Source organism: Vidua macroura, chromosome 1, assembly GCF_024509145.1.
Source record: "Vidua macroura isolate BioBank_ID:100142 chromosome 1, ASM2450914v1, whole genome shotgun sequence".
In the NCBI taxonomy this organism is placed as follows: domain Eukaryota; kingdom Metazoa; phylum Chordata; class Aves; order Passeriformes; family Viduidae; genus Vidua; species Vidua macroura.
The window spans coordinates 82,715,897-82,736,748 of NC_071571.1; the positions used below are offsets into that span (position 1 = coordinate 82,715,897).

General features: G+C 38.3%; 1 protein-coding gene across 3 annotated transcripts in view; it reads left to right on the forward strand.

The window, feature by feature from the left end:
• Window positions 1–20,852, forward strand: part of SEMA5A (semaphorin 5A) — a 312,341-nt gene that overhangs the window by 11,412 nt on the left and 280,077 nt on the right. For 2 of the 3 annotated variants that reach the window (XM_053986784.1, XM_053986790.1), the window contains exon 2: window positions 7,172–7,247. The exons of the other annotated variant lie outside the window; for it this stretch is intronic. The gene's annotated coding sequence lies outside the window, so the exon portion shown is untranslated. The remainder of the gene's footprint in view (window positions 1–7,171; window positions 7,248–20,852) is intronic. 3 annotated transcript variants of the gene reach the window in all.

A 20,852-nucleotide genomic window follows, 5' to 3' on the forward strand; every position in this document is an offset into this window, starting at 1 on the left:
ATCTCTTTGAAGAACAAAGAAATATTGGTATCAAATATTGATTGTGTAATATCCAAAATTCATAAACTTCTTAACTTTATTCTGGCAAGCTGGACTGCAGGGATAAATGCAGCAACCTTTGCTGGAGAGTGAAAAAAAAGTTAATAAAAGAAATGTAATTTGAATTAATCTTTCATTATTAGTGGGATCTTTTAAAGGCAGGTGTGATTAAGTGATTTAACTGGATTCAGAAAATATAATTGAATCAGAAGAATTTTTGTAAATTATAAAGTTAAGTTAATTTAGAGGAACCAGAAATGTGGACAGGCTAATTGGACTACACGAATGTACACAGACACTTTAGGTTTTAATATACTTTTCTGTAAGATGATGAACACTTTTAAGTGCAAATGTTTCTCCATAGTTTGCCTCTGATTTGATGGTATATCTTGCCGTGCTCTTACTACAGGCTATGATTAAGTGTCTGTATTCTGTAAGATTTAAGTGCAGTTGTTATGTTTTAATTTCTAAATTCTTCAGGTTCTGCTGCCTCGAACTGCAGCTGTAGTTCTGAAAGTGGCATCAGTAGGTCATAATATGGTAATTCAGATAATGTGCAGTAGTATGTTGCTTTTGTAGGGTTCTTAATTGAACATTAGGTTGCTTAATGTTAATGAAGAGGGGTGGAATATTGAGGGTTGACATTTAGCACTACTTAATTAAAAAAATTTGGAAATAAAAGTTCTACACTATTTGTTATCTTCGTTTTAGATTAGCAATGCTAATAAAATGAGCTCTTATGCTCTGTTGAGTTCCTTTTTGCTGTGTGTACTTTTTAAGGCAAAGCCAAATCAGAATATCCCTTGCTTTACTGTTTAGTAATTTGGCTCAGCTCTTCCTGAGCTAGCTCTGTCCTGTGCAGGATAATGCCTAAGGTGTAAGGCAGGCTGGGGTACTCCTGCATTCTGCTTCTGGGTTAAATGCGTGTAAATGTATTAATGAACAAACATTTCTCTAGCAGTGCTGGTGTAGTTAGCTGATCCCTCTCTGCCTCATCCATCAATGGTAATAATCTGTTGTGAATTTTGTAACTAGGTGGAATTACTCTTCTCTGCTTTCACTCTGCAGTGAGTCAGCCAAGATGGTGTCCTAGCAGGGGAAATTGTGTCTGTGAGCGAGCCAAGGGCTGCCATCAGGAGGTTGCCAAATGTCCTGTTAGCGCTGTCACATCCAAGACATGCAGGTCACCTTTCCTGCGTTCCCCTACCCCAGGCTGAGTGTACTGCTGTCACTGAACTCTGAGCAAGCAGGGGGCTTGGGCTGGCAGGAGCCTGCTGGCACTCACAGAGCTGTCAGTTTTTTTCCTGCTGCTTTGTGTCCTGAAGCTCAGGACAAAGAAGGGTAGCTGCTGGTGTGAAGGTGGGTGGGGGTTTTTTCAAGGAGCAAAGATAATGATGTAGGTGGTGGACAAGAGGGGAGAAACAGCTGGTAGAAATAACAGGTGGGATAGGATGTTCTGGGTGAGTGGGAATAGAAGGCTTCAGAGGAAACCAGAGCCTGGGTGTCGTAGGAGAACAATGCGGTGGGAGCTAGCAGATGGGCAACTGCAAAATTGTGAAAGCCTTTCTCCCTTCTCTCCAGCACAACACACCTGGCACCCTGCTGGGGGCACGGTGTTACCCTCTTAGTCTCACCCTGACTGCTAGAGCATCAGACTCCTTTTGGACTGGATCAAAAGCCAGGGTGCCAGCTAACCATATCCACTGCTGCTGCACTGCTTTTCTTAAGTGCTTACAGGTATACAATTAGCTAATGAAGGCTTAACACGGAGTTTCTCACACACATAACTGCATGAAACTTGATGGCCGTGTTAATGTAAATAATTGGCAGGCAGGAGGAGTTGCTATATAATAGGAACTACAGAAAGCAAATTCCAAGTTGGAAAACTGGGTCAGGGTAATTGAACTAATGTCACCAGCTCTGAGAGTGGACACTGCTCTCGTTTGCATGTTGAAGGTCTGTGGATCTACAGGGCTTTCAGCTGTTCTCCAGGTATGAACTTCCATGTACCTTGTTTGTTATTTGTTTTGTGTTTCTTTTGTGAATTATCTGCTTTGCAGTTGAAGTCTAATGTGGATCCTATATATGTGTTATGGAAATAAAGAAGTTAATTTTTCAAAGTTATAAAGTGCGTCCTGGAACCCAAAATAGATCAGCAAAACCATCACATAAATTAAAGCACACACTCAGTGTGAAATGATAACAACTTTGTTTTATATCTTGGACAGAGTTCTTTGGTTTAGTTTGGCTACTTCATAACTCAAACTCTTTACTCTCCCCCTTTCATTTCTGAAAAAAAAAAAAATTGTACTGTTTTTTACTAAAGCAATCAAAAAGCCAATCTTTTCATTTGTCTGAGAACTTATGATCATCAGAAGAGCTGTGAAATATTAATGATTAGTTTGGTGTGTACATGTTGAAATAGGTTGGAAAATCATGGTGGACTTCTGCCTGAGTTCTGTTTATTGTGGAGAATATGGAACACAAAATATTTGCTTAAGTTATCTGTAATACTAAGTGTACTCTGAGATGATAGTAAAAAATTCAATACAGATTCTTTATTCCACTGTCAGCAGACATTCCTTTTTCCCCTGTGTCTTTAAATATCTTATTGAAAACCTTTTAAATGTAGTTTTATTAACCTAACTTAGTGCAGATGTTGCTAGCTTGAGAAATAAGTCACAATGACTTGTAGTATTGTGTCAAAAATATCATTTAAAGGCTTAGAATGAGGGGAGCTATTAATGAACAGTCTTCACTACAAACAAATGTCAGAGGCTCCTCCAGGGCTATGCTGCTTCTGTGCCATATTAATTAATTGCTCTTTTGAGCAAAGTTGGTGTTGATGAGTGGGTTTAATTAAGTATACCTGAGAAAATCCACAAAAACAGATCGGAAGTATTAGAATGAAAGATTTGCATTTGATTTAATAAATAAAGACCTTTTCATTCTCAGGGGTGTTTATGCTTCATGTAACTGTTTCTGGCTGACATTTCTCCCTAACTACTGTGTTGTCCTCACTGGAGAGTGGCAGACATGTCTTATGGTTTGCTTCAGGATACATGCCAAATACCATGCCCATATTTAAGTCTCTATTATTAAATAAGTATTAAATCTGTCATAATGGAAGGTATCTCTCAGAACACTCTCACTCTACCTGTTGAAAAATAGCAGGAGAGGGAAGAAGCACAAGTAAGCAGAAAGATAGAAATCTTAAACTGCTAAAGCTCATTCCAAACTTGCTGACCCTATAACCTTGTTAAAAATACCCCCTTGGGAAAAAAAAATCTCTGTATTCATATGTAAAAAAAAAAAATCATATGTAAATCTGGATTTTTTTCAATGTACTTCATCGCTTACAGGTCTAAATTGAAACTTGATGAGTTGTGGCCCCCAAAATCCATGTTACTATGTGAAATACAGTGATACATGTTTCAGCATGGGTTTTTTGTTACATTTTTGGTTCTATTTTGACATGTGGGAGAGTCTGCCTAGAAGCAGAAAGTTACTCTGTATCTTTTTTGCTGTGCATTGAAATGAAAATTGCAATAATATATAAAAAAATACTATTATTTTGTGTTTTGATGAAAGGGTTCAGGGGAAGGAAAGCCTTTTTTAGTTATACTGATTTTAGGATTTTTTTTTTGTTTTATTTGTACATTCTATTGTGTGAAGTCAATCAGAAGGTGAAGAACAGTTTGGTGAAAGTACTCGTAATTTGCAGTTTTCAGCCAGGCGGTAACTGGAAGCTTTAATAGCCTTTCAGTACCACTTCAGAAATGGAGATGTGCCATTGGACAGACATGTCAGAACTTAGTAAAAATAGCATATCCTACAGCGGGCATTCATCCAGAAATCTAAATTTAGCATTGTATCCTGGATATAGTGCTGCAGGTGGTCACAAGCACTAAATTGTATTCAGCACCTTCTGTTATTCAAGCAGGTCTCAATATACTTATTTTAAACATGTTATGGTTTTATGCAAGGCTACCTCACTGCTATTGCTGTGGTTCTTTATATGGCATCAAAAAGTGGAATGTGTTTCATAGGAATTAAAACAAAGCCCTAGCCAGAGATGTTTAGTGTCCTGGTTCTGCGTGAATGGAAGTCAGTGGCACAATTCCAGCTGACTTCAGCTGGGAGTATTAGTAGATCCTGACTTCTTTCTGATAATACATATAAACACACAGCCAGTTGGCAGGTTTGAGTGTGATTTATTTCACGTTATTCTCTTTTGCTTGTAGCATTCCAGTAGAGTTAGGCCAAATAAGCTTGAAGAAAAGTTCTACCCATGGATTAGGAGAATGTATAGCTTGAGGAGAAACAGAGCTCGGGTGTTATGGTTTGATTAATTACTTGAATATTTATGCAAATTACAGTAGGTTCTGATGAGTGTCGTATGGGGAAAGTCTGTACTGACCTTTTCTTTCCATTATTCTGCCCTCTTCTTCCTGTTTCTGGAACAATAGCAGGACATAGGATTTTTAATAACTGTGGGCAGCATGTTTCTTTAAAACCCACTGGAATGACTTGTAGAAATAAGATAGAATTTTCTTATGACATAATTACTGACTACAGGTGTTAGTTACTGTGTTTGTTTTCAGATAGGGAAACGAGCATATGTTTCTCACTCTCTCTATAGATGACTGTATGTGTGTGGGCAGGGTGCAGGAGAGACGACAGAACTCTGTGTATGTAAATATTTTCCTAGAGGACAAACACCTAGGAAAAGATGGTTTCCTTTATTTTTTTATATTTTAACTATATGTGATCATCATTTTTAAATTCAGAGTGTATTACTTAATATTTTGGAGGTTATAAATAGACTTCTGGCTTTTTAACACTATCTGTAAGTAAGGTGAGAGACTGCTGCTTCACATTTTCAGATTCATCTGCAGATCTTTATTGCATTGGTCACAGGGTTTATTTACAGAAATTCCTTGTCACATTGAATACTTGTGAGTATTCCAACAGCTTCTTGGGTGATAAAATAAATTATTCATTCTTAATTCAGATTATGTCTGTTATTTTCATTACTTTCACTTGTAAGAGTTTAGGTAATGCTGGCTTGAAGAGGCTGGATTTTTAGGTGTAATATTCATGACTAGAGTAAAGAGAAAGCCATTCATGTGTCTTGAAGGGGACATAATGAGTACAGTGGGTAAGACAGAAGTGTAATTTCTCCAAAGATTCATAGCTTATTCTGTTTATTTGCCGTAGTAGACTAGTGGCAGGCTTCAAAACAGTGATAAGATTGAGCAGTACTTGTGCTATAAAAAAGGTGATAGGGAAAACCCCCACACATATAAAATGTTTAACAAAGGTGATTTTAAGTGATTGCAAATGCATCATGTCTTTATGGAAATGGAAGTGCTCTGTAAACCTAAACCCAGTGGCCTAAGCAAGTTTGCTTTTTTAATTATAAGTCTTTGCTATTGTAGGAACAATAAGTATAAAAAAAAAAAAAAAGAAAAAACCAGGAAGAGAAGTAAGCTTTTGCCCACCAAAATAAACCTGGCATTTATGTGTCTGTAGTGTGGTGTGGTGTCACAAGGATCTCTGCTTCTTATTTGCATCTTGGAGGAGCAAATATTACAGCCATGAAAGTGAACGGTGTTACAAGGGCAGCAGCCACAATGCAACTTAGTGCATTAGCTAGAAGCAGAAATGAGTTCTGTGGATCTGGTTTACTTTCCAAGTGAAATTGATGTATGTGGGTAAGTGCAAGCAGCAAAAAGGACCATCTAAGAAAATATTCAGTACAGGATGAATTTTGGGAAAGCTGAATGCTGTATCATGAGATCTGATGAAGTTGTAGTTATTTTCTAAGCATGATACCTATTATAAAGGCACATAAAAAACAGATTGAAAAAAGATGGGCCTGTAATGCCTTTCTCCTGTCTAAGGGAGAAACGAATATGTACAAGCCTGTAAAACCTTTTGTAAAGGAGTTCAGACTTCTACAGTGGAAGATGCTATATGGGTAAATAGGTTAATTATATCCAAGTTTAGTGAATTTATTTAAAAAATAATTTAAAAATTTGAGCACTAATAAGCTTCTAATACTCTGATAAAGAAAAAATCCCATGCTGTTCTAGTGTTAGCCTGGACAACAACATGAACAGTTGAAAAACACATTTAAGATAAACAGAATTTTATAAAAAGAAAGACTGAAGAAACCAATATTGTTCTGAATTCTTCTATATTCTAAGATTTAGGAAAAAAAATTTAAAAAGGCAGCAGCACCTTTTCCCCGTTCCCTGAAAATGACCATTTTAATGCTTATTTCAACTCCAACTGTTGTGCTGACCTAGATGGGGGCTAGTGAAAAGAACACTCTTGAAGGCTGAGCTTTTTCATGGACTATGCTTCTCCCTCAATTTCTGTGTTTCTCAGTAAATTCACCCTGTGCAGGCAAAGCGTTTTTGATTCATCTCTCTGAACAAACACATCTGTGGCTTAGATGGTTCATCTCTTTTTATAAGAAGGATTTAAGCTTCACAGAAATAAATGATTCCCATATCGTTGTGAGTTTTTACACTAATTTTAGACAAAGATGCTTTAGATGTGGAGAAGAAAGTTCTCCATCTTGTTTAGATGAGAACTGGAGACTTGCATGAGAAGTAGAAAATGTGACTAGTTCTTTATGATATGACATTTTAGGACAGATTGACAAACAGCTTGAATGACATTTGAAATGTGAGATGTAAGAACTCACTGCCTTTGGTGTATGTAAACATTGCTGGGAGAAAAACAAGCTTTTATTTAAAAAAGAAAAACGATGAGGGAGAGAAGAGCAAGTTATGCCTTAAGCTATTTCTTTGTATGATTAACACCTGGACTGTCTTCAGAAAATGACATGTCTTTCTGCTTTTATAATTTCAAAATGGTTATTGACTGAGCAGTAGGGGGCTTTTCTCTTTCTTTATCAGTGCCTTACTGAGTTCTTTGCAGCCTCCTGACTCTGTCAGGAAGCTAAAATTGCAATTTTAGCTATCAGACATAGAAATCGTTAACGACATTTATTGACTTCTAAACACTCTTCTGTTATCTCAATGCTGTCAGATCACCTTTGCCCACTTTCTACAAAACATAATTGAAAACAATGAAATTTCTCAACTTTTGTGGACAGGTTACAGACTGGAGAAGATTTTTATCTGAGAAGACATCATTCAAGATGAAGCTATAAGAAGCTGCATGTGCTAGCGGTAAGAACATCTCTAACAAAGAAATCTCAACAAAAACCCCGTGTGCCTTTTCTGCTTTGTCCTTTGCATTAAACTATGGGATGTTTGGCAGAGGTCAAATAAGAAAGTTGTAGTGGAAGTGACACAGAAATCCATGCTGACTACAGGTTTCTAGATTTCAGTATCTGTAGCTTCCTTGCATAGCTCAGTTCAGTTTCACAGTAACAATTAATGCTCTGGTTTTGGTTCTTTAGGTTTAATTTATGTATGAAGCTCCTTTAAAATAATAGGATAGATAGCATTGCAACTGCTTCAGGTGAGGAAATGAGTGAGAATAAATAACTACAGCTTTAAAGTAGTCTTATTTATTGAAGAGCATTCTCCATGAGGAGTAATAATATCCTGACAACTAAGAAATGAAGAAAGGGTAAAGAGAAGATAATTTTAATTAAAAAGCAAAGAAATCTCTTAATAGGCCAGAAAGTAGGACACAAAGCTAAAAAGGAAGCATACTGTAAAAATGTAAACTATTTTTTAATACATTAGCAAGTCAACATATTTCTCTTATATTTCACTTTGTATTTGGAACTAAAGCTACACCAGATACATCTTGCTGGAAATATGTGATTATTTTTAATTAGAACCTTGCAAGTTACTTTGCATATTAAGTACAACAGAGGTGTTAGTAAATTGATGTAAGAGAATGTTAGAAATAAGGTAAAAAGTAACCTGGATGGTTACAGTTGTTACGTACTGACTTTGACAGTCTGGGTACTGTAAGTTCTCCCATGTTTTGGAGTACATGTGAAAATTGGGAGTGATGACAAAAATCTGCTTTCTAATGCTATATAATAATATCAGTTGGAGCAAGACTTTGGCCTTCTTGACATGGATTATATCTGTTCTGAGGATGACATGGCTGGAACCTTCTCCCCTCCTCCCCTCTAAATTACGTGTTGATAAAGAAAATAAAATACTAACTCTGTTTGCTAAGCTTTGTTTCTTTTTGTCACTTTTGTGTGCTTTTCATCTCATAGATTGTCTCTCCTCTGTAAATTTATCAGACAGTAACACCTTATACATAGAAGTCCTGTACCATGAGACACTGGGAGCTTAAAATGCTCATCAGATATATGTGAACTGTATTATTTGTCCTGATCTGGAATCTGTCTTTATTATTATACTCTTTGAATGCTGAATGTGTTGTACTGCCAAAGGAAAATAATTCTCCCTGTCATCTATTGTGTTTTGTTCAATTTAAGCAGGTTTCACCAAGTTCATATCAGGTTGTGGTGCTGTGGCTTTGTGTAGATTAAGTACTAAAAATTGTGTGAGAAGGATAAAAGAAAGGGTGAGAGCAGTGGTCAGGAAGTAGCAGGGTGTTAGGAGATGGGTTTGAAGTGAGTTCAGAGTGAAGAAGTTGATCAGGATGTGTGGGAAACAGATACGTTGTTCTCAGACACAGATGCGGAAGGCTGGTATCAATTTGTTGGGAGGATTGTGATGCAAAATGAGACTCTGATAACTGTTTGAAGGTTTGAAAGCAATCTTTGATGTATTGTGGAATACGTGTCCAGTGACATTTTCTAAAACCAAAGATAGCAATCCTGTCTGTTCCACTTTAGATGAAGTCTTGTAATTTTTTAATGTTGCTACTCTGTGAATAACAGAAAGTAACACTTCTGCTAAGCAGTAGAAGTGTTGAGGCTGTGGGTGCACGGGGAAGGTGCTTGAGCCATGCTGTAAAGTGGCACAGGAAGCCATCTCACAGCCACTGCTGCAGCCAGCTGTCAGGGGCCAGGACCAGTGTGGGACTTCACACAGAGCTGGTGGTGTTAGCACTGTAAATAGCTCTGGGGCACCGTCCTGTTGCATCACTTCGAAATGAATTGAAGTGGTCATCAGGCCATGCCCACATTGGGTACTTCCTCCAGTACTCCTCGGGCAGAGGTTTGCCTTCAGTTTTGCCAAAGTAAAATCACTGGGTTCTCCCTGTGATTTCTGAGGTAGTTGTCTCTGTCACTAAATGTGTGTGGAGCACAAAGGTAGCCATACGCTCACAGGTATTGTGAACTCAAATTTACTACCAGAACAGTGAATTACAATCATTATGGGGCACCTGACATTTAAATAAAGAAACAAAATGCCTCAGCCTTGATAATTCAACTAGCTGTGTTCATATTCATCATTTTGGTTGTACAAGGGAGGGAAGGAAAACTTGCCCTGACATGAAGTGCCAGGCTCAGCTGGACACCAAACTGCAGCAGATGTTCTCAAGGGATGAAGGACCTGCAATTTGCAGGAAACCTACTTGGGAGGAGTAGAGCGCTGTCTGCTTTTGAGCAGCAAATTTGCAACTACTTGCTGAAACTTTTGCCCGGTGACTGTAGTTGCTGTTGGCCTCTTTGAAACATACAGAAACTTGCCTGCTGTACTGTGGTGATTATAAAATATTAATTTCGTTACGCACAAAAATCGGTAATGAAAGTGCCTAATGAAAGGTTAGGGACCATTCTCTGCTACTGTTAATTTCTAAACTTTTTTTTTTTTTTTGCAAATGTAATTGCTGCTATGATTACAGAATGCCAATTGAGTTTGGGGACATAGGCAATATTCTTTTACCACTAGTCTAGTCAAATAATTTTTAATGAGACAAAGAGCTCGTTGAACTCCCAAATTGGTTTGTTTACTTCAGTAGCTTAACTGCATTAAAATCAAAGAGCTTTCATGGGCAGGGGGTAATCTGTCATTGCTGGACACCATTAATCACCCCCTCGACTGAGTGCAACACTTTTGAAAAGTGACTTATAGATGATTGAATAACTTTACTCTCTACACCATTAATGGTTCCCAGCAGGCTGCTAGCATGCAATCACAAACATCTGTGCATTTGAAAGTTTCCACTTCCCCAAACAGAGACATATTTTACAAAGAAAAAAAGGGAAAAAAGAGGAGAATTTGTTTTTGCGTAAGTGGTCTTTTGGAAAACGGGCTAACAGAAAATGTTCATGCTTTAACTCCTGTAAATTATAGTATCATCTGAATTTACCTTAAGATTTTTTATGCTCTTAATGGAATTAGAATAATTTTTTAGTGTTAATTTGTTTTTATTGTTTTTTCTCCATAGGATCTTTCTGACATTTGATATCCAGTAGTGAAAGAAAATGTATCCTGCTTGCCTAGTAACTCATGAATGTTTTTGTTTTAACGGTGTTCAAAGTAAATGTAGCCACTTACCCCTAGACACTGCCGAGTGTGTGTTACTTATTCAAAGCTGATTTCTCTTTTGGAAACCAACTTAACAGAACAGAGAACAAAAATCCTTTCTCCAGGCAGTCTTCTACTTCTAAAGTGGTCTTTCAGACAAGCATTTAATTACTCAGGGAAAGAGTGCTGGGCATTGGCTGTTTCCTCTCTACACAGTGTCACTGTGGTTCCTCACCTCACCTGACCCAGGTGGGTGCTGCATAGCTGTTGTGACCATCACAGAATCACTGAGTGAAGGTTGCTTGGGACTGGAACAGATTGTCCAATCAACCACCCCCGTGTTCAAACTGTGTTTGTTTTTATTTAGCCTCTTCTAGCACATTTTACAGACTTATCTCAATTTTTTACTTTTGAGGACTTCCAGTACTTGTCCAACATATCCTGTAGAGTATTAATCCAAGACTAACATATTAAAAGCATGAGATCGATGGTGCTGTTTCACAATTCACTTTTCACTGTTCTTGCAGTGAAAAGATCTCACCTAAGAGGACTTGATAAGTAGAAAAAAAAAGGATGACCCAAAGGAAATAAGAAGAAGGAAGGATGCCTCCTTTATCAGTCAAAGATAATTGGTTCTGTACTAAATATGCGTTATAAGTTATCTGTGGGTGAGGATATGACAGGATTAATCAGTTGCATGAAGCAGTGAAAATTTACTGTGTAATTGAAAGGTGGAAAGGTTTGCATCCGTTAATCAGATTGGTACTGGGGTAAGATAAAGATAGCCTTGAGTTAGAAGTCTAAAAATTAATAATGAAAAGGAAAGTGAGATGAATTGTGTGTGTTCCCCAACAGCTATGCAGAATGGGACTCCTAGGGAAGTGTCTGTTACTCCAGAGTGTGTTATGTTTATGTATAGTGGGAGAATAGGACACCTGAAGCTTCTTTTAAGTACCTCTTTGACAAAACTAATTATGATTTTAGAAGACTGGGAGTCTTTGCCTATTCCAGCATTGCTACTACGAGTGGGAAATGTTAGATGGATCCAGAGTTCCCACTTTGCTATCAGGTGGGGAGGCAGATTTTTCATGCTGTCTCACATAACTTGTCCAGCTCCTTAGATGAGGCACCCTGTAAGTTGCAACCTAATGGATCTTGTGTCCCTGAAGATTCTTCCTATTAGATTTTTTTTTTTTCTGTGAGCTTCTAATCTGTTTAACTTCTGTGGCCTGTGGTTTAAATGTACTCATCACTGGTGTCCTGGACTGAGCACCCAAGGGGTGATGTCCAATTCTGAGCAGAATATATGAGTTTTGAACTTCCTGAATGTATTCTGGCTTGTCTTCTGAACTGGTAATTCCTACTGATGGTAAGAAAATGGTAGAAAAAAAACACGGCTGACAGAGTGATCATACTGAACTTTTTTTTTTTGCCCATTACATTTGTGTGTTTTATTTGTACATGCGTTGCACTACCCGTTTCCTTTTTTTTTTAACTTCAGAAAATTACTTGATTATTAAAAGCAAATCCACAGTAAGACAGAACTTTCCCATGAACAAATACTTCCCTGCAGAATTCCTGTAGCCAGAGGAATTTAAGCAGCTACAGTAGTAGTGAAGTGTCAAGGATGGGTCACAAAACTTCTTTGCCTAAAGGGGATTTTGTTTGGCCTTATGTCTGGCCATACTGATGGTCCTGATCTTGTTAAATGCTTTCCACTACCCAAATTATTTTATATGTATATATTTGTAATATACAAGAGAGGGGCTTTGTGTGTCAAGACCAGGAAAATGAGTTTTCATCCCATCCAGGCAGAATCGATAAGAGGAGGATCATTAGCTACTGGCACTTGTCCTGGAACATAAACTACAATTGCTATTAAAAGAATGTGGCTGTAGATTAAACTTGTTTTTAGCATGAGCATCCAATAGAACATCATGAGGAGAGCGCATAAATCATAATAAAGTTTTAAAATCCTTTTCCTTTATAAATTAAAGGAAATTAAGAAATCTTATTTGTTCTCTATGCTTCTTTCTTTCCCCCCTCCTACCTCTCCTATTGCTTTTAGGTAGTGTTGGATTATTCAGCTGCAAATAGTTTGTTGTGAATTTATCCTAATATTCAGACTTTAATTTATTCTTTTTTTGTTTTCATTGTTAGTGACTGAAACTTGGTTACTTAACTGCTCTTTGTATTCTCTGCTGCAACTGTCAATGCCGGTACCCAATTCTGCTGATGGATTTAGTGATACAAAGCTGGTCTCCAATCAGCAGTGTTTTCTGTAGGCAGTGGGCAAATGGTGAAATGCAGGAGCCATAATGAGCTGAGGCTGGATCCGTGCAGGCACTGGTAGGCACTGGCTGTGGATGCTGTGTTCACTCTTCACTTGTGAGTTGCTGAGCATAAGTCAGCTCTGAGCCTATCTAGTGAAATTTTTCATAGCAGCTTCTGAGCAGCCGTGCTCTCAGGAGTGGGGAGGTTACTGGGGCTCTGGCTGTACCTCCTACAATGTCTCCACACAAGCAAGACCTTGTGGCTTAGCTGCAGGAAACCTCTGGAATTGTGGCAGAAATGGGAGACTGTAGTAAGTGAAATGTGCTTTACACAGATCTACAAGTCCTCTAATTTGGGGCTTGTGTGTTTACAGACCATGATAACTGAGGCTAAACAAAGCCAAGCAGCCTTTAAGAGATGTAATGAAAACAAACAAGCATGTACATCTCTCTTCCTAGGTGCCTTCATTACAGCAGTGGCTTGGAAGTGAGGCTGTAACTAATTCTCTAAAATGTCAGCATCCTTTGTTCATAACTTGCTTTCTCATCTGAATGATGGAGTCCCACACTCTCATGCCTGCAGCAAAGTTGATTTGGGTTTTATGCCACATTAAAAAAAAGAGTACAACTTTCCTAGGTGTATTAATATAATACAACACTGGGATTGTCACCAGTGTTCACTTCACACTTACTGACATCAGTTTTGCCTGGAACTATTCAGTAATCACAGAATCAGAGACTGTTCTGAGCTGGAAGGGACCCACAGGCATCCTCAAGTCCAGCTCCTGGTAATAATGGTATCCAGTTTTTGGGTTTTTGTGTTTTTTTTTTTTTTTTCCTCTTTCACTTTTTTTTTTTTTTTAATCACAAAAGTTATTCAACAAGGAACAGTAAAATTGTTCTGGAACCTAAATAATCTGATGCATAAAATTTAACACTTTTAATGTTGTGGTAAGTGCAGGGAGATCCTTCTCACAGAATGGGTAAGTGTCCAGGGAAGTCTGGCCTGGCTGCAGTGGGAGCCAGCAATGCAGAGTGATCTGCACTTGTAATGCAAAGTGTTGTGCAGCTCAGCCCAGTGCTGCAGCCACCATGGATTGTTCCATGGCAAAGGAGCTGGGAGCCCTTTTCCAGTGGCAGCTGGAGTCCTGCCTCTTGGGCTTATGCATGGAGATGTCAGTGAGAGTTTCCTGGCACAGAAGTTTCTTTCTGCCAACACTTCAACACTTTTTGTTTTCAGTTATGTAACTAGTGTGTGAGCTACAGAACAAGATCAACTATGGTATAAAAATGGGAAAAGAGAATATTATTTTCTGCTTTGCTAAAGAACAGGTGGTGGAAATGACACACCTAGCTATTTTGTGCTAGTCAGAATTGGGCTGTTATCATCTGGTTTGCATTAGAAACTGTGAATGAGACTGGTAAAAGAAGTGAATAGAAGAAACGAGCATCAAAGCTAACTACTTTTCCATATCTTAAGGCAGAAATTAAAAACTGACTTTTTTTTAATTTTATGCTTGCAAGCATAATTACAGCTTGACTAGTATCCCTATAGAAAACAGATTTCCAAGTCTTTTCTGCCCTGGCCAATGGGTTATTGTCTGCTCTATATATTTAGCTGTATACAAACAAAGATATGAAGATAAGCCTTCCCCCTTTGCCCCCCCCCCCCAAAAAAAAATTGAAGGGTGCTGTTCTTTGTTTCTGAGTGGGCTAGAAAAAAGAGTATTGCTCAGCTTCAAACCTTGGCTGTCATCTCTTTTAGCATTTGTGGAAATACTCCCCAGCTTCCAGGAACAGACCTGTGAAATCTGTGAAATGAAGACTGTTTTTTAACAAATGTAGTCCTGGCATTGGTTTGTGTACTTACTAAGTTACATTTTGAGTATAAATTCTTTGTTTGCAAAGTGCAGAATGTAATTTGTTGCTAAACAAATTATAAGCTAATGTAGGCTCTTTTTTTTTTTTTTTTTTTTTTTTGCAACAAATCATTTATGATGTTTTTATTTATTTATTTTTATATCAAATACCATCTGTGTTCTTTATTATAATACTGTAGTTTTAGTAATTAGCACTACATTGTAGCTGTACCACATATGTTAATAATTTCTTTCCTAGTTGGCATTGATCTTTTGTTCCATGCTGTTAGTTCTGAAATCTGGAACTTTGTTGCTTACCTCTAAATTACTGATCCTTGAGCCATGAAGTATGTTTCAGGTTGTTTTGATATTATGTAGATTAAGTTTAGAATATTTTGAACTCCACAACGCTGTGTGTGTTGATTTATTTATTATTTAAATACAACACAACTTCCTTGAGGTAGTGCTGTTTTTTTTCAAATGCAGAGGACATTTGCAGTGCCTCCTGCACTGTCTTTCTGGGTGTTACTGCTCCCTGGATAATTACTGTGGATTCATTCATTGTAATCCTTATGCAAGTAACTTCTCTATGAATTGGTGTGTTTTAGAGTCAGACCTCTGCAGGAAAGTATCTAATTTCCTCATTCTCACTTCTGTAACACTGAAGGTGGTGGCTAGTTAAGGGAACTTCCAGATCATGGAAATTTTCTTTCTGTGTTTGTTTGACTCAGCTGTGTTGAATGCATCCTGGTATTAAACAGCAAAACGAAACAGCTTTGTATGATCAGAAGCACAGAGGTATGACTTCTTTCTTGGTGTCCTCTCATGCCTCTTGTTATCATGTTCTGAATGTGCCCACACAACACTTAAAAGCAGAAGGAAGCTTCTTCTGTTTGTGGTTCAAGCTGGCTGGCAGGGAGCCAGCTCCCATCTGAAGGCTGTGCAAACTTTTCAGTTCATTGCAGTGTCAGACTTAAGTTAACACGATTCTGCTGTGTCTATAAGTCTTATTTTTTCCCCTGGCTTTGTTGGGCAGCTTGGAGCTCCTGAGGTATGACCTTTTCTGCAGTACATGACATAACTGTACTCTTTATCACATATGCCTTTTTTTCCTTTGGCGAGCGATGAATTGAGATTCTGCTTAGAAACTTTAAGCCTCTTCATTTTTTCTGCTCTACCCACATGCCTAAACCCATTTGCAGTTTGGAACTTTTAACAACAACAGTTAATGATTTTGGCTTTTTTTGTGTTCAGTTGCTCTGTTACTGCAGCACTTGAAAAATGGGGTATGGAAGAAAACCAAAGTAAAGAATTTGCAATTTAGAAAATTCATAGCTGACTTTAAAATTGGAATATCTAACCCACAGGTTTTATATTTGTGTCATGACTGTTTAATTCACATTCCATCCTCCAAGCTAGGCACCCAGAAAACAAGGGAGGTGCCTGTGGGAAGTTATATGTGTGACTTGCTGACCATAGTGGAGTGAAAGGGTAATACTGCCCCCCAAACTTTGGCTGGAAACCTTAACTCCATTGTTCTCTCCTCTATAACCCTCAATGTTACTAAAGTGAGAACCTATCTGTAGACGGCCTCTCCCTCCTCCAGCCTCTCCAGCTATAGTAGGTGTGTAATGAAAGTGCAGGACTGAACATGAGAGATGTTGGAAAAGGACAGAACATCAAAAACAGTCTGGAGAGAGAAATGGTGAAACTCAAGCAGCTTCCAGCACTGGCTGATGAGCTTGTGCACGTAATGCAACCAAGGCCAATCATCAAGTGACAGACCAGTAGTGGCTGAGAAACAGGAGTGGAAGCAGGAATTTGAAGTATCTATTGTAAGCTTGAACTCTGCTAGGGCCTCATCAAATATGATTTTCTGTTTTACATGAAAATTTTGTGTGTGTGGCTTGGCTGCACTCTTTCTATATTTATCAGAAATGACCACTAGTTGCAGGAACTGAGTTGGTGGCAGGCCATCTAATTCCTTTGATACTTCAACTGGAATAGCAAAAGAAGCTAAAGTCACATTTTGCTTACTTTTTTATTACCTCTCTCTAAAGCAGTTGTGATATTCTTGAGACTACAAACAGAATTTGGTTTTTTCATTTTATCATCAACACTAACTTCATGCTGGTTTCAGAGGCTTGGAAGTGCTCTTTATCAGAAACTGGAAGCTGATCCTTTTTCAAAGAAGGCATGATGAAGTCAGGAGGGTAGAGGCATTAATCAAATCTGCTTGCTGTCTGCAGGTTCTGTGTTCCCTGGATAATCGGCCGCTGCTTTGTCTCTCTGCAAGGCTAGCTATGTTTTTACAACTAGAGAAGAGAGAAACTACTTTTTTCTTTTCTCAGGGTTCATCTACATAGCTCTGGTACTTTCTACGCATCTGTTAGCTGGGGCTAGAAATCATTCATTAATTAGCAATGTTCTCTGTAGCAAGGAAATGTGATCCCAGTTGTAAAATTAAAGTATGATCTGCTCTTTTTTAGCACCAGACCTATATATCAATATTTGTAGTAATTTGTTTGAAGGGCTTGGCCTGGACATCCATTAAAATTAATTTTTTTAACACTTGCAAACCTTATAACAGTTTCTTTTTTAAAATGTGCAAGGCTGTAATTTACAGCCCCTGCTCTCCAGCTCTGGTGGCTCTGTCAAGACCTATGGCTGCTTCAGCACGTGGGTGGGTTGGCAGGTGTGATAGCAGTGCCTGGACTGTGTCCTTTGATTCCACAAAAGTTTCCTGACAATCAAAGATGGTGTTGACCATGAGTTTCATTATCAAAAAGGTTTTTTTTTGTGTATGTGTTGATTCAATTTTAACACTTTTAACTTTGGATTCTGAAAGGTGTGTTGTTACTTATTTTAAGGAAATCTACTTGACATGAGAGGTTGTTAAGTAGCCATTCTTTTAATTGGTTGCCTAATTTTAGTTTCTCTTTTGTTGTTGTGGTTGGAGGAATAGAATTGATGTGTGTGCAGGATCAGCCTCTTGCTTGTCTTTGGTTCCTGTGTGCATAAGAACTCAGGGGAGTTGCAGATTTAGTGTTTTTTTCTGCCTAGTTGAAAGGTCTGATGTTAACCATGATAGTTACACAGATAAGCTGTGCCTACTCTCCACATCAAGGAAGAAGATAAGCTATGGATTTTTGTTCTTTGACTTCAACTGGGACTGGATTAGAGGACATGGAAATTAAGATTACCTTGTCCTTCACTATTGTTTTTCTCTCACTTGTCTTTGTGACTGTTTCTAACCTGTGTGTGGAAGTCCCAAGACCAAGTCTTCAGCGATCTTGACTTTGCAGCTGTTCTATGACTGAAGTTTAAAAGTTTTGATTTAAATGCCTTTAAAAATTCTTGTGGGTGAAGGATGTATTAATCATATCTTTCAGAATCTGATATTTGGTTTTGTAGCTTAATTGTAATGAGTGTTGCCATCTCTTGCAGAATCTAGCATGTCTCTTGTATTGGAGATTATGGAATGCATTTTATGATTGGGGAAGAGGAAGTACATTTCATTTTTTATGCCACCAAGTCAGAGGACCTCATTTCCCAGACACAGGGCTCTATTACCATTCTTCATTTCTTATTTTTAATAATTGCATGGCTACCACCTCAGTTTGATTTGGAAGCCTTCACCAGAAATTGGCAGTTACAGGAGGGATGCTCCTTCCTGTCTGTCTGCTGAGGGCTTGTCCTCACATGTACCTCTGGCATATTGTTTGCCAGGTTGGATGCTGGATTGCAAAGGGCCTTGCTACTGTGACCTGGATGTGCTCTGTCTGTCTGGGACATTTCAAATTTGTATTTACTTTCCAAAGCACCCAGTTACTGGCAGATTTTGATCAAAAATCAATCTGAATTCCTTTTCAAGACATGTAGCTTACATTTATGCAGCCTTTAGTCTCCTCTCTAAACCTTACAAAAAGCCTAAAAATGTGGGATTTTCCTTAGATGATGATGATATTATTATTATTACTATTATTATTAGTTTTTGGTGTTGTGTTGTAGTAAATTTTAAGCACTGCAAAGAGTAAAGGACAATATAGATGTGATAGAAAATGCACAGGGTATAATCAGTCAAAATATATGCTGTTGACGGTTGTGTGACTGCTAAATGAAAACAAAGGAAAATATGAGAAGAGTAGGTAAATAAGGATTGTTTTATAAAACACTGACAGAAACCTAATTTATCAGGATGGAAAATCATACATAACTTCAGAGAATGTTTCAAGGAGGTTTTTTGAGTATCTGCAGAATGAACATAAATGCATATTCTGTGCCAGAGGAATGTTTTCCTGGTGCCAGGTAATATTTTTGTTGTCCTGTTTTTTTTTTTTTTTTAATCCTTCTAATCTAAATGAGATTAAAAAAAGCCACAAAACCTTCTTGACTACATTGTTTTCAGTATTTTTTTTTCTAATTCTGTCTATTGATATCCCTATTTTATTGTGGTTCTGAAACTCTGATGTTGTCTAGTCATGTCATTGAACTAAACAATATATTTAGGCTTACTGTAAGATTAAAGGAGACATTTACCAGAGGCCAGTTTTCCAGTGTTACAGGTGACTCTTATCCTTGTGAAACTGTTATTTTCCCTCACTTCTTTGTGCCTCTCTTGTCGGCAATAAAATGTATAAATCCCACCTTTATTACATCTTTTTTTTCTTCCTTTTTAATCCAGCATGTCTGCTGTGCACATTAAGAGAAAGGCATTGTGTGTTTGTGTGAAAAGTGTGTGATATGGATCATTATCAGTGATGAAATCTGTCATTCAGGCCACCCTTACATGAGTTGTTGGAGGATATTATGTGAAACTAATTTGCTGCTCTGTGAATCAGCTTTTTTTTCAGGAAAGACCAGAACACAGCCACTGGATTTCAGGACTGTTTGCTAAGGGGACACAGGGGTGGAGGTTGGAAGTCATTATAGAGTTATAAGTGGTAGATTAGAAGGAACCTTTAAAGATCATCTAGTCCAATCCCACTGCTGTGGACAGGAGCATCTTCCACTAGACCAGGTTGCTCAAAACCATCCAGCCTGACCTTGATGACTTCCAGTGAGGGAGCACCCAGAACATCTCTGGGCAACCTGTTCCAGTGGTTCACTGCCCTCATGACAACAAATTTGTTCCTTATGTCCAGTCTAAATCTTTCAATTTAAAACCATTGCCTCCTGCCCTGTCATGGAGATCTTGGAAAGAAGTCTCTAGCTGTCTTTATTTCAGCCCTCTTTATATACTGAAAGGCCAAAATTTTGGTTTCCAGTGCAGCTTCTGTATGGAATTTGCTGTCTGGGTCATCGACTATTGTTTTGTTTGTTGCCAACAAACAGCCCTGTAAATATATTACATCTCTACTGGTTCTTCAGCTTGTCCTCACTTTTGTGTTGTTTTTGCTCCCCTCACCATCCTGCCTTGCCTCTGCAGGCTTTCTGTGCATGTCTGCTTTGTGCTGTTCAGTCCTGACCTGGCTGGCCTCCTGAAGCCTTACTGTCCTGTCTCCTCATAGTCCTTCCTTCCCTTCTATTCCAGCTAATCCTAAATTCATTACCCTTGATAATCTGATTTTTATTCTTTTTTTTTTCCTTCAGTAATGCAATGTCCTTAAGTTGTTTTTTACAGGCCAACTTTTGCGTTTCTTTTCTGTTTCTTGTCAAAATTGTTTTCCTCCTCCTTCCCTTCCTTTTATATCAGGTCTAATGGACTAGCAGATCTGATTACGTTGTTCCCTCCTTCTCTTGTGCTTTTTTTCCTGAGCCTTATGAGGCTGTGATGGTCTCTTTAACCACCCGAAACAATCTTGAGTTTCAAGATTCTTATGTTGTGAACCCATCTTGAGGGGATATGTAGTCCTTTGCTTACAGCTTCTTTTTTTTTTTTTTTAAGAGCTACTGCCTCAACTGAACCATTTTGGTCCCTCTGCATAGCTTCCTATCCCTCTTCTTTTCTTCCTTTTTCCCCAAGCAGCTTCTTTCTCTCCTTGGGTGCCTCAAGAGAGAATTGCTGCTAATGCAGGAAAGCCCCTGCCTCCCATTCTCAGTCCTTTCTGGTTTTCATCCTCAGTGCAGCTGGATCTACGGGCTGACTTCACCAGCTATCGCCTGAGGGAGTGTGCTCTGCAACGTCCACATGTCAGTGAGCTGGCCAACTGTTGCTGTTGAAAGATGTGATTTATAATAAATATATTTGTCTCATAGCGTTTGACTTCGGCCTGAAGAGAGAGCTAAGTGGAGAAAGGATAGACCTTAGCTGAAATATAATGTGCAGCTGTTCTCCAAACATACTG